Genomic DNA, 15,142 nt, shown 5'->3' with positions numbered 1-15,142 from the left:
TTTAAAAATATATGGAAGCAAGTGAAAATGAAAACACGACAGTCCAAACACTTTGGGATGCAGCAAAGGCAGCCCTAAGAGGAAAATACATTGCAATCCAATACTCTCTAAAAAAAAAAAAAAAAAAAGAAGAAAGAAAAATCCTGAACACAAAACCAACCACACACCTAAAGGAACTAGAAGCAGAACAGCAAAGAAACCCTAAATCAGACAGAAGAAGAGAAATAATAAAGATTAGAGAAGAAATAAACAATATATAATTTTTTAAAAAGTAGAACACAACAACTCTAAGAGCTGGTTTTTGTTGAAAAAAAATAAACAAAATTGCTAAACGCCTAGACAGACTTTTCAAAAAGAAGAGAGAACCCAAACAGATAAAATCACAAATGAAAGAGGAGAGACTACAACCAACACCAAAGAAATACACATAATTATTTAGAGAATACTATGAAAAATTATATGCCAATGAACTGGACAACCTGGAAGAAACGGACAAATTCCTAGATACCCACACACTACAAAAACTCAAATGGGAAGAAATAGAAGACTTGAACAGACACATAACCAGAAAAGAATTTGAATCAGTTATCAAAAATTTTCCCAAATCTGAGTGTGGGCAAGATGGCTTTCCAGGGGAATTCTACCAGACATATATTTATTTTTTTAATATATGAAATTTATTGTCAAATTGCTTTCCATACAACACCCAGTGCTCACCACAACAGGTGTCCTCCTCAATACCCATCACACACACTCCCCTCCCTCCCACCCCCCATCAGCCCTCAGTTTGTTCTCAGTTTTTAAGAGTCGTTTATACTTTGGCTCTGTCCCATTCTAACCTTTTTTTTTTACTTCCTCTCCCCCATGGGTTCCTGTTAAGTTTCTCAGGATCCACATAACAGTGAACACATATGGTATCTGTCTTTCTCTGTATGGCTTATTTCACTTAGCATCACACTCTCCAGTTCCATGCACGATTGCTACAAAGGGCCATATTTCATTCTTTTTCATTGCCATGTAGTATTCCATTGTGTATATAAACCACAATTTCTTTATTCATTCATCAGTTGATGGACATTTAGGCTTCCATAATTTGGCTATTGTTGAGAGTGCTGCTATAAACATTGGGGTACAAGTGCCCCGATCCATCAGCACTCCTGTATCCCTTGGGCAAATTCCTAGCAGTGCTACTGCTGAGTCATAGGGTAGGTATATTTTTAATTTTTTGAGGAACCTCCACACTGTTTTCCAGAGTGGCTGCACCAGTTTGCATGCCCACCAACAGTGCAAGAGGGTTCCCGTTTCTCCACATCTGCGCCAGCATCTATAGTCTCCTGATTTTTCATTTTGGCCACTCTGACTGGCGTGAGGTGATATCTGAGTGTGGTTTTGATTTGTATTTCCCTGATGACGAGCGACGTTGAGCATCTTTTCATGTGTCTGTTGGCCATCTAGATGTCTTCCTTAGAGAAGTGTCTATTCATGTTTTCTGCCCATTTCTTCACTGGATTATTTGTTTTTCGGGTGTGGAGTTTGGTCAGTTCTTTATAGATTTTTGATACTAGCCCTTTATTTAGTTTTGTTGATTTCCTTTGCTGTGCAGAAGCTTTTGATCTTCATGAGGTCACAATAGTTCATTTTTGCTTTTAATTCCCTTGCCTTTGGGGATGTGTCAAGTAAGAAATTGCTACGGCTGAAGACAGAGAGGTCTTTTCCTGCTTTCTCCTCTAGGGTTTTGATGGTTTCCTGTCTCACATTCAGGTCCTTTATCCATTTTGAGTTCATTTTTCTGAATGGTGTGAGAAAGTGGTCTAGTTTCAACCTTCTGCATGTTGCTGTCCTGTTCTCCCAGCACCATTTGTTAAAGACACTGTCTTTTTTCCATTGGATATTCTTTCCTGCTTTGTCAAAGATGAGTTGGCCATACTTTTGTGGGTCTAGTTCTGGGGTTTCTATTCCATTCCTTTTGTCTATGTGTCTGTTTTTGTGCCATTACCATGCTGTCTTCATGATGACAGCTTGGCAGTAGAGGCTAAAGTCTGGGATTGTGATACCTCCCGCTGTGGTCTTCCTCTTCAAAATTACTTTGGCTATTCGGGGCCTTTTGTGGTTCCATATGAATTTTAGGATCCTTGTTCTAGCTTTGAGAAGAATGCTTGTGCAATTTTGATTGGGATTGCATTGAATGTGTAGATAGCTTTGGGTAGTATCGACATTTTAACAATATTTATTCTTCCAACCCATGAACACGGAATGTTTTTACATTCCTTTATATCTTCTTCAATTTCCTTCATAAGCTTTCTATAGTTTTCAGCATACAGATCTTTTACATCTATGGTTAGATTTATTCCTAGGTATTTTATGCTTCTTGGTGCAATTGTGAATGGGATCAGTTTCTTTATTTGTCTTTCTGTTGCTTCATTATTAGTGCATAAGAATGCAACTGATTTCTGTACATTGATTTCTATACTGCAACTTTGCTGAATTCATGTATCAGTTCTAGGAGACTTTTGGTGGAGTCTACCGGCTTTTCCATGTATAATACCATGTCATCTGCAAAAAGTGACAGCTTAACTTCATCGTTGTCAAGTTTGATGCCTTTGATTTCCTTTTGTTGTGTGATTGCTGATGCTAGAACTTCCAACACTATGTTTGACATAGCGGTGAGAGTGGACATCCCTGTCATGTTCCTGATCTCAGGGGAAAAGCTCTCAGTTTTTCCCCATTGAGAATGATGTTGGCTGTGGGCTTTTCATAAATGGCTTTTATGATCTTTAAGTATGTTCCTTCTATCCCGACTTTCTCGAGGGTTTTTATCAAGAAAGGATGCTGAATTTTGTCAAATGCTTTTTCTGCATCCATTGACAGGATCATATGGTTCTTTTCTTTTATTCATGTGAGGTATCATGTTGATTGATTTGAGAATGTTGATCCCACCCTGCAACCCAGGAATGAATCCCACTTGATCATGGTGAATAATTCTTTTTATATGCTGTTGAATTCGATTTGCTAGTATCTTGTTGAGAATTTTTGCATCCATATTCACCAGGGATATTGGCCTGTAGTTCTCTTTTTTTAATGGGTCTCTGTCTGGTTTAAGAATCAAAGTAATGTTGGCTTCATAGTATGAGTCTGGAAGTTTTCCTTCCCTTTCTATTTTGGAATAGCTTGAGAAGAATAGGTATTATCTCTGCTTTAAACGTCTGGTAGAACTCCCCTGGGAAGCCATCTGGTCCTGGATTCTTATTTGTTGGGAGATTTTTGATAACTGATTCAATTTCTTCACTGGTTATGGGTCTGTTCAACCTTTCTATTTCCTCCTGATTGAGTTTTGGAAGTGTGTGGGTGTTACGAATTTGTCCATTTCTTCCAGGTTGTCCAGTTTGTTGGCATATAATTTTTCATAGGCTTCCCTGATAGTTGCTTGTATTTCTTTTTTTTTTTTTTTTTTTTTTAAAAATTTTTTTTTTTCAATGTTTATTTATTTTTGGGACAGAGAGAGACAGAGCATGAACGGGGGAGGGGCAGAGAGAGAGGGAGACACAGAATCGGAAACAGGCTCCAGGCTCTGAGCCATCAGCCCAGAGCCTGACGCGGGGCTCGAACTCACGGACCGCGAGATCGTGACCTGGCTGAAGTCGGATGCCCAACCGACTGCGCCACCCAGGCGCCCCTAGTTGCTTGTATTTCTGAGGGATTGGTTGTAATTCCATTTTCATTCATGATTTTTATCTATTTGGGTCATCTCCCTTTTTTTTTGAGAAGGCTGGCTAAAGGTTTGTCAATTTTGTTTATTTTTTCAAAAAGCCAACTCTTGGTTTCCTTGATCTGCTCTACAGGTTTTTTTAGATTCTATATTGTTTATTTCTGCTCTGATCTTCATTATTTCTCTTCTTCTGCTGGGTTTAGGGTGTCTTTGTTCTTCTGCTTCCATTTCCTTTAGGTGTTCTGCTAGATTTTGTATTTGAGATTTTTCTTGTTTCTTGAGATAGGCCTGGACTGCAATGTATTTTCTTCTTAGGACAGCCTTCACTGCATCCCAAAGCGTTTGGATTGTTGTATTTTCATTTTCGTTTGTTTCCATATATTTTTAAATTTCTTCTCGAATTGCCTGGTTGACCCATTCATTCTTTAGTAGGGTGTTCTTTAACCTCCATGCTTTTGGAGGTTTTCCAGACTTTTTTCTGTGGTTGCTTTCAAGCTTCATAGCATTGTCGTCTGAAAGTATGCATGGTATGACCTCAATTCTTGTATACTTATGAAGGGCTGTTTTGTGACCCAATATGTGATCTATCTTGGAGAATGTTCCATGTACACTCGAGAAGAAAGTATATTCTGTTGCCTTGGGATGCAGAGTTCTAAATATATCTGTCAAGTCCATCTGATCCAATGTCTCATTCAGGGCCCTTGTTTCTTTATTGACCGTGTGTCTAGATAATCTATCCATTTCTGTAAGTGGAGTGTTACAGTCCCCTGCAATTACCACATTCTTATCAATAAGGTTGCTTATGTTTATGAGTAATTGTTTTATATATTTGGGGGCTCCTGTATTCAGCGCATAGACATTTATATTTGTTAGCTCTTCCTGATGGATAGACCCTGTAATTATTATATAATGCCCTTCTTCATCTCTTGTTCCAGCCTTTAATTTAAAGTCTAGTTTGTCTGATATAAGTATGGCTACTCCAGCTTTCTTTTGACTTCCAGTGGCATGATAAACAGTTCTCCATCCCCTCACTCTGAATCTGAAGGTGTCCTCAGGTCTAAAATGAGTCTCTTGTAGACAGCAAATAGATGGGCCTTGTTTTTTATCCATTCTGATACCCTATGTATCTTGGTTGGTGCATTTAGTCCATTTGCATTCAGTGTTATTATAGAAAGATATGAGTTTAGAGTCATTGTGATGTCCGTAGGTTTCTTGCTTGTAGCAATGTCCCTGGTACTTTGTCTCACAGGATCCCCCTTAGGATCCCTTGTAGGGCTGGTTTAGTGGTGATGAATTCCTTCAGTTTTTGTTTGATTGGGAAGACCTTTATCTCTCCTTCTATTCTAAATGACAGATTTGCTGGATAGAGGATTCTCGGCTGCATATTTTTTCTGTTCATCTCATTGAAGATTTCCTGCCATTCCTTTCTGGCCTGCCACGTTTCAGTAGAGAGATCCGTCATGAGTCTTATCAGTCTCCCTTTATATGTTACAGCACGTTTATCCCTAGCTGCTTTCAGAATTTTCTCTTTATCCTTGTATTTGCCAGTTTCACTATGATATGTCATGCAGATCAATTCAAGTTACGTCTGAAGGGAGTTCTCTGTGCCTCTTGGATTTCAATGCCTTTTTCCTTCCCCAGATCGGAGAAGTTCTCAGCTATTATTTCTTCAAGTACACCTTCAGCACCTTTCCCTCTCTCTTCCTTCTCTGGAATACCAATTATGCATAGATTATTTCTCTTTAGTGCATCACTTAATTCTCTCATTTTCTCCTTCATACTCCTGGATTTTTTATGTCTCTTTCTCAGCTTCCTCTTTTTCCATAATTTTATCTTCCAGTTCACTTATTCTCTCCTCTGCCTCTTCAATCCGAGCCGTGGTCCTCTCCATTTTATTTTGCATCTCAATTATAGCATTTTTTAGCTCCTCCTGGCTGTTCCTTAGTCCCTGGATCTCTGTAGCAAGAGATTCTCTGCTGTCCTTTATACTGTTTTCAAGCCCAGCCATTAATTTTATGACTATTTTTCTAAATTCACTTTCTGTTATATTATTTAAATCCTTTTTGATCAGTTCGTTAGCTGTCGTTATTTCCTGGAGATTCTTTTGAGGGGAATTCTTCCGTTTCGTCATTTTGGATAGTCCCTGGAGTGGTGTGGAACTGCGGGGCACTTCCCCTGTGCTGTATTGAATAACTTGTGTTGGTGGGCAGGGCCGCAGTCACACCTGATATCTTTCCCCAGCCCACGGCTGGGGCCACAGTCAGACTGGTGTGTACCTTCTCTTCCCCTCTCCTGGGGGCGGGATTCACTGTTGGGTGGTGTGGCCTGTCTGGGCTACTTGCACACTGCCAGGCTTGTGGTGCTGGGGATCTGGTGTATTAGCTGTGGTGGATCAGCAAGGTGCACAGGGGCGGGAGGGGCAGGCTCAGCTCACTTTTCCTTCGGTGATCCACTTCAGAGGGGCCCTGCAGCACTGAGAGTCAGACCCGCCGCCGGAGGGATGGATCCACAGAAGCACAGCCTTTGGTGTTTGCATGGTGCAAGCAAGTTCCCTGACAGGAACTGGTTCCCTTTGGGATTTTGGCTGGGGGATGGGTGAGGGAGATAGCGCTGGCAAGTGCCTTTGTTCCCCACCAAGCTGAGCTCTGTCGTCCGGGGCTCAACAACTCTCCCTCCCATTGTCCTCCAGCCCTCCTGCTCTGCAAGCAGAGCTGTTAACTTATAACCTTCCAGGTGTTAAGTCCCGCTTGCTCTCTGAACACACTCAGGCCTGCCCCTCCATTTTTGCAAGCCAGACTCAGGGGCTCTGCTTTGCCGGGGGGCTGCCCCTCCGCCCCATCTCCCTCTCACCAGTCCGTGTAGCGCGCACCTCCTCTCCGCCCTTCCTACTCTCTTCTTTGAGCCTCTTATCTACGCTTGGCTCCAGAGAATCCGTTCCGCTATTCTTCTGGTGGTTTTCTGGGTTATTTAGGCAGGTGTGGGTCGAATCTAACTGATCAGCAGGACGTGGTGAGCCCAGCATCCTCCTACATGGCCATCTTCCTCCTCTCCAACCTCTACCAGACATTTAAATCAGAGTTAATACCTAGCCTTCTCAAGCTGTTCCAAAAAATAGAAATGGAACGAAAACGTCCAGACTCATTCTACAATTCCAGCATTACCCTGGTTACAAAACCAGACAATAATCCCAATAAAAAGGAGAATCACAGTCCCATATTCCTGAGGAAACTAGATGCAAAAATTCTCTGCAAGATACTGGCCACTAAAATTCAACAGTGTATAAAAAGAATTATTCACCATGATCAAGTGGGATTCATTCCCACTGGGCTGATTCAATAGTAGCAAATCAATCAAAGTGATACAATCACATTAATAACAGAAAGGATAAGAACCATATGAACCTGTCAATAGATGCAGAAAAAGAATTTGACAAAATACAGCAAACTTCTTAATAAAACCCCTCAAAAAGTCTGGATAGAGGGAACATATCTTAACGTCATAATCCATATATGAAAAGCCCACAGCTAATATCATCCTCAATGGGGAAAAACTGAGAGCTTTCCCCCTGAGATCAGGAACACAGTAGGGATGTTCACTGTCACCACTGTTGTCTAACATAGTGTTGGAAGTCCTAGTCTCAGCAATTAGACATCAAAATGAAATAAAAGGAATCCAAATTGGCAAAGAAGTCATACTTCCACTTTTTGCACATAACATGATACTCTACATGGAAAACTCGAAAGATTCCACTAAAAAGCTGCTAGAAAGGATACATGAATTTAGCAAAGTTTCAGGATACAAAATCAATTTACAGAAATCAGTTTCATTTCTATACACCAATAATTAAGCAACAGAAAGAGAAATCAAGAAATCAATCCCCTTTTTGATTGAACCAAGAAACATAAAATAGCTTGGAATAAACCTAACCAAAGATGTAAAAGATCTGTGTGCCGAAACTATAGAAAACTTATGAAAGATATTGAAGAAGACAAAAGAAATGGAAAAACATTCCATGCTCATGGATTGTAATAATAAATATTGTTAAAATATCAATACTACCGAAAGCAATCTATACGGTCAATGCAATCGCAATCAAAAATGCACCAGCATTCTTCTCAATGCTAGAATAAACAATCCTAAAATTTGTATGGAACCCCAAAGGCCCTGAATAGCCAAAATAGTGTTGAAAAAGAAAACCAAATTGGGAGGCATCACAATCCCAGACTTGAGCCTCTACTACAAAGTTGTAATCATCAAGACAGCATGGTATTGGCACAAAAACAGACACATAGACCAATGGAATAGAATAGAGAGCTCAGAATTGGACCCACAAAAGTATGCCAACATATCTTTGACAAAGCAAGAAAGAGTATCCAATGGAAAAAAAAATTCTCTTTAACAAATGGTGCTGGGAAAACTGGACAGCAACATGCAAAAGAATGAACCTAGACCATTTTTTTACACCATACACAAAAACAAACTCAAATGGATGAAATACCTAAATATAAGACAGGAAGCCATCAAAACCCTAGAGGAGAAATCAGGCCACAACCTCTTTGATCTCAGCTGCAGCATCTTCTTATTCAACACGGCTCTGAAGGCAAGGGGGAAAAAAAGCAAAAATGAACTATTGGGACCTCACCAAGATAAAAAGTTTGTACAATGCAAAGGAAACAATCAAGAAAACTAAAAGGCAACAGATGGAATGGGAGAAGTATTTGCAAATGACATATCTCATAAAGGGTTAGTATCCAAACTCTATAAAGAAATTACCAAACTCAACATCTGAAAAACAATCCAGTGAAGAAATGGGCAGAAGAATAGACTCTTTTCCAAAGAAGACATCCGGATGGACACAAACACATCAAAAAATGCTCAACATCACTCATGATCAGGGAAATACAAATCAAAACCACACTGTGATACTACCTCACACCAGTCAGAGTGGCTAAAATTAACAACTCAGGACAGAACAGATATTGGCAAGGATATGGAGAAGTGGGAACCCACTTGCACTGTTGGTGGTAATGCAAACTGGTGCAGCCATTTTGGAAAATAATGTGGAAGTTCCTCAAAAAATTACACTATTACAGAGCAATAGGAATTTATCACAATCTCATGGTTTGTGAGTTTGAGCCCCACATAAGGCTCTGTGCTGAGAGCTCAGAGCCTGAGCTTGCTTCAGATTCTGTGTCTCCCTTGCTTCTTTGCCCCTCCCATGTTCATGCTCTGTCTCTCTCTCTCTCTCTCTCTCAATAATAAATAAACATTAAAAAAAATTTTAAATACCTAACCAGAAATTTTGGAGCTGAAGAATACAATGAGTGAGCTAAATAATTTAATAGAAAGGTTCAACACCAGTCTAGACCAAACAGAACAAAGAATTGGTGAGTTACAAGACAAATCAATTGAAATTATCCAATTGTAGGAACGAAAAGAAAAAAATAATGAAAATAAATGAAGAAAGCCTATGGGACTTATAGGACACCATCAAGAGAAATAATGTATGCAACACTGGAGTACCAGAAAGAGAAGAGTGGAAGGAAAAGGGGGTATAAATGTTATTTAAAGAAACAATGGCTGAGAACTCCTCAAACCTGGAGAGAGATTTGGATAACCACATTTATCAATATAATGGGTCGCCTCAAATTTTCAACCCAAAATGATCTTATCCAAGACACATAATAATAAAACTAAAATCAAATCCAGAATTTTAAAATCAACGACAAAAAAATTTTTTTCTCCTGTGATGGAATCATCATAATGCTATAAGTAGATTTCTCAGTGGAGAACTTGCAGACCAGGACAAAATGGGATGATATATTTAAAGTGCTGAAAGAAACTGCCAACCAAGAACACTTTACACACAAAGTTGTCCTTAAGAAATTAAAGTAGAAAAGGTGGAAAGAGTTCTTCAAGCTGAAATAAAAGGATGTTCATTGGTAACATGAACACTTTTGAAAATATACAACATACTGGTAAAGGTAAGCATATAGTCAGATTAGTCAGATTAGAATACTCTAATACTGTAATATGGCAGTGTGTTAACTCTAGTATAAAGGTTAATATAAAAATGTATTAAAATTACCTGTAGCTAAACAATTTGTTAATGGATACACAATACAAAATGATATAGAGACATCAAAAACATTAAAGGGGGAGTAAAAGATTAGGGTTTTTGTATATATGACTGAAATTAAATTCCTATCAACATAAAATAGAAATATATATATATATATATGATATATATATGATAGTTTGTGTAAGTCTCATAGTAACCACAAAACAAAAACCAAGTATAGATTCATAAAAGCCAAGGGTGTCAAAGCATACTACTAAAGGAAATCATCAATTCAGAAAAGAAGACAACAATAGAGAAAAAAGAAACAAAGCACTACAAAACAACCAGAAAAAAATTAATAAGGTTAGTAAGTCCTTAGTTACCAAGAATTCTAGTAAACATAAATGGATTGAATTATCCAACAAAAGGCATAGAGTGGCTGGACAGATTTAAAAAAAGAAACAAGACCCAAATTACATGCTGCCTACAAGACACTCACTTCAGTTTTTAAGGACATAAGTTCAAGATGAAAGGATTGCAAACAAGAGTCCATGTGAATGGAAACTAAAGAGGAATTTTTGTACCTATAACAGACAAAACAGACATTAAGCCAAAAATGGTAATAAAAAGAGACAAAAATTGTAATTATATAATAAGGGGGTAAATGCATCAAGAAAATATAACAATCATAAATATATTTGCACTCAACATCAGAACACCTAAATTTACTAAGCAAATACTAACAGATCCTAAAGGGAGTAATAGACAAAAATACAATAACAGTAGAAGACATCAATACCACACTTTCAACAATGGGTAGAAGTCCAGACAAAAAAAAAAAATCAATAAGGAAATGTACATGAACCACATTTTGGACAAAATGGATCTAACAGGCATAAACAGAACATTCCATTTAATAGCACCAGAGTACACATTCTTCTCAAGTGCACATGAAATATTTTCCATGACAGATTACATGATAGGTCGCAAAACAAGTCTCAGCTAATTTAAGAAGATTAAAATCATACCAACTATCTTTTCTGACCACAATGATATAAAACTAAAAATCAGGGGGCGGATCCAAGATGGCGGAACAGCATGGAAGCTTTTTGTGTTTCACATCCATGAAATACAGCCAGATCAACACCAAACCATCCTGCACACCTAGAAAACTCATTTGAAGATTAATACAACAATCTTCACAATCTGAACCACACAACTCAGCAGGTACATGGCACGGAGAGATGAACTGGGGGAGAGAGAAACAATGAAGGGCAGGGAGCTGTTTTTGCTTGTGGAGAGAGGACGGAGATGGGGGTGAAAATACACAAAAAGCACGGTCCCCCAAAAGCAGCTGGAGAGAAAGTGGAAAAGTAGATACAGCCACAAGGACTGAACTAAAAAGAGAGAAAGGAGAGGGTTTAAATTCCATTAAGACTCTATAAACAGGGGGAGCGCAGTGTCTGAAACTCCACAGCTTGATACCTGGTGGTTCTCTGGTGGGAAGGGTGAATCCCCAGGAGCAGAGTGAAGTCTGTGGTTCTTTGGGCCACACCAGGAGGGGCATTTCCCCTGCTGGGAGGACATCTGGTAGAGGCTGTGTGGCTCCCCAAAAGGCAAAGGCCCCAGTGGACCCAGGGAACAACCACATTCACTGGTGCTAGAACAAGATTGTTGTGGGTGAAGCCTGGTGCCAGATGCGTGTTGTGATTTGCCATAATCCCTGAAATGCTGCTGCCACACAATTGCATGAACTTTTTCTAGGGCAGACTGGAACTCAGCTGCAGTCTCCGGGCATCAGCAACAGGATGTCCCGTGAATGTTCCTGGGTGCAGCTGGCACCCAGCCATTGCTTGGTGAGACCCTCCCACACAGGAGCAAAACGGGTCAAAAACACAGTCCCTCAGAAGTAAGGGGTCGGGAAACACAGCCCCATCTGAGATAAAACTCAGGAGGGAGATGCTGCCAGGAGCTTGGTCATGGATAGTATAAAAGCGGAGAGTTGATGAAAGCCACAAAGGATGGGTGTGCAATTACTGATTGGGGAGAACAGAGTTCGGATACTAGAGACTGGGTAGCTGGCTGATGCCATTTTCACCACTCCCACACATGCACATACACACCTACAAGCACCACAACAATCCAGCCCAGTAAGCTAAGCAACGCCATCTAGTAGAGAATGGAGCCATTATACTAAGTCCCACCCAAATGGACCAACCTCGCTCTTCAGGAACACAAGTCTCTCCACATGCTTACTTTACGGACTATAAGGTGCTTCATAATTTGACCTCTAAAGAAAAATGATGTAGTTTCATTCATTTTTTATTCAGTTCACTGGTTCATCTATTAATCAGTTTTTTTATTTTTTCTTTTTTTTTTTGCTCTTTTTTGTTTCTTTTCTCTTTCTTGAATACAGAAAGAGAAAACAAATTTTTATTTTTAATTTTTATTAAAATAGTTTTCTTTAATTTTTTCTACTATATTTTTACTTTTGTGTAAATTCTTTCAAATTCTATATCATTCCCATCATTTCATTTTATTCTATTTCAGTGTATTAATTTATTCAAATTTTCAAGTGATTTCCTTTTTTTTTCTTTTTTACTTTCTCTTTTGTCTCTAATCTATCAAGCCCCTTTCAACACCCAGGTGAAAACACTCCTAAGCTCTAGCATCATTTATTTGATTTTTTGTGTGTTTGTTGCCTTTCATTTTTTAATTTTAATTTTTTTAATTTTAATTAATTTTTTACCTCAAAAATTCATTTTCTTGCTTCAAAATGACAACAAAGGATTTCATCCCAAAAGAAAGAGCAGGAAGAAACGACAGCCAGACTTAACCAACACAGATACAAGCAAGATGGCTGAACCAAAATTTAGAATCATTATAATAATAATACTAGCTGGAGTTAAAAATAGATTAGAATCTCTTTCGGTGAAGATAAAAGAAGTAAAAGCTAGTCAGAATGAAATAAAAAATCATATAACTGAGCTGCAATCTCAAATGAATGCCACGATGGCAAGGATGGATGAAGCAGAACAGAGAATCAGTGATATAGAGAACAATCTTCTGGATACTAATGAAGCAGAAAAAAAAAAGTGGGAGACTAAGGCAAAAGAGCACGATTTAAGAATTAGAGAAATCAGTGACTCATTAAAAAGGAACAACATGAGAATCATAGGGGTACCTGAAGAAGGAGAGAGAAAAAAAGGGGTAGAAGGATTATGTGAGCAAATCACAATGGAAAACTTTCCTAACCTAGGGAAAGACACAGACATCAAAATCCAGGAAGCACAGAAGACACCCATTAGATTCAGGAAAAACCGACCATCAACAATGCATATCATAGTCAAATTCACAAAATACTCAGGCAAGGAAACAATCATGAAAGTAGCAAGGGAAAAAAGTCCTTAACCTACAAGGGAAGACAGATCAGGTTTGCAGCAGACCTATCCACGGAAACTTGGCAGGCCAGAAAGGAGTAGCAAGATATATTCAATGTGCTGAATCAGAAAAATGTGCAGCCAAGAATTCTTTATCCAGCAAGGCTGTCATTCAAAATAGGAGAGATTAAAAGTTTCCTAGACAAATAAAAATTAAAGGAATTTGTGACCACTAAACCAGCCCTGCAAGAAATTTTAAGGGGAGGGGAGAAAAGACTACATACATACATCCATACCAAAAGCAACAAAGACTAGAAAGGACCAGAGAACATCACCAGAAACTCCAACTCTACAAGTAACATAATGACAATAAATTCATATCTTTCAGTACTCACTCTAAACGTCAAAGGACTCAATGCTCCAATCAAAAGACATAGGTTAACAGAATGGATAAGAAAACAAGATCCATCTATATGCTGTTTACAAGAGGTTCCTCAAAAAATTAAAAGTAGACCTACCCTATGATCCAGCAGTAGCACTGCTGGGAATTTACCCAAGGGATACAGGAGTACTGATGCATAGGGGCACTTGTACCCCAATGTTTATAGCAGCACTCTCAACAATAGCCAAATTGTGGAAAAAGCCTAAATGTCCATCAACTGATGAATGGATAAAGAAATTGTGGTTATATACACAATGGAGTACTACATGGCAATGAAAAGAATGAAATATGGCCCTTTGTAGCAACGTGGTTGGAACTGGAGAGTGTGATGCTAAGTGAAATAAGCCATACAAGAGACACACTTTATTTTTTTCAATATATGAAATTTATTGTCAAATTGGTTTCCATACAACACCCAGTGCTCATCCCAAAAGGTGCCCTCCTCAATACCCATCACCCACCCTCCCCTCCCTCCCACCCCCCATCAATCCTCAGTTTGTTCTCAGTTTTTAAGACTCTCTTATGCTTTGGCTCCAAGAGACACACTTTAGACCTAAAGACACATTCAGATTGAAATTGAGGGGACAGAGAACAATCTATCATGCTAATGGTCAACAAAAGAAAGCCAGAGTAGCCATACTTATATCTGACAATGTAGACTTTAAAATAAAGATGTAACAAGAGATGAAGAAGCGCATTATATCGTGATTGAGTCTATCCACCAAGAAGACCTAACAACTGTAAACATTTATGTGCCAAATGTGGCAACACCCAAATATATAAATCAATCACAAACATAAAGAAACTCATTGGTAATAATACCATAATAGTAAGGGATTTCAACATCCCACTTACAGCAATGGACAGATCATATAATCAGAAAATCAACAAGGAAACAATGGCTTTGAATGACACACTGGAGCAGATGGACTTAGCAAATATATTCAGAACATTTCATCCTAGAGCAGCAGAATATACATTCTTCTCCAGTGCACATGGAATGTTCTCCAGAATAGACCACATACTGGGACATAAATCAGACCTAAGTAAGTACAAAAAGATCGCGATCATAACATGTGTATTTTCAGACCACAACACTATGAAACACGAAATCAACCACAAGAAAAAATTTGGAAAGGTAACAAAAACTTGGAGACTGAAAAACATCTTACTAAAGAATGAACAGGCTAACCAAGCAGTTAAAGACGAAATTAAAAAGTATATGAAGTCAAAGAAAATGATAACACCACAACCCAAAACCTCTGGGACGCAGAAAAGGCGGTCATAAGAGGAAAGTATGTAGCAATCCAGGCCTTCCTAAAGAAGGAAGAAAGATCTCAGATACAAAACCTAACCTTATGCCTTAAAGAGCTGGAAAAAGAACAACAAATAAACCCCCAAATCAGCAGAAGTCAGGAAATAATAAAGATTAGAACACATATCAATGCTATTGAAACCAAACCAAACCAAACCAAAACAAAACAAATCAATGAAACCAGAAACTGTTTCTTTGAAAGAATTAACAAAATTGATAAACCACTAACCAGTATGAT

Source organism: Herpailurus yagouaroundi, unplaced genomic scaffold (assembly GCF_014898765.1).
Source record: "Herpailurus yagouaroundi ecotype Mexico unplaced genomic scaffold, PumYag 67375, whole genome shotgun sequence".
Lineage (NCBI taxonomy): Eukaryota > Metazoa > Chordata > Mammalia > Carnivora > Felidae > Herpailurus > Herpailurus yagouaroundi.
The sequence above is the reverse complement of the archived record's forward strand: the minus strand, read 5'-3'. Positions refer to the sequence as shown.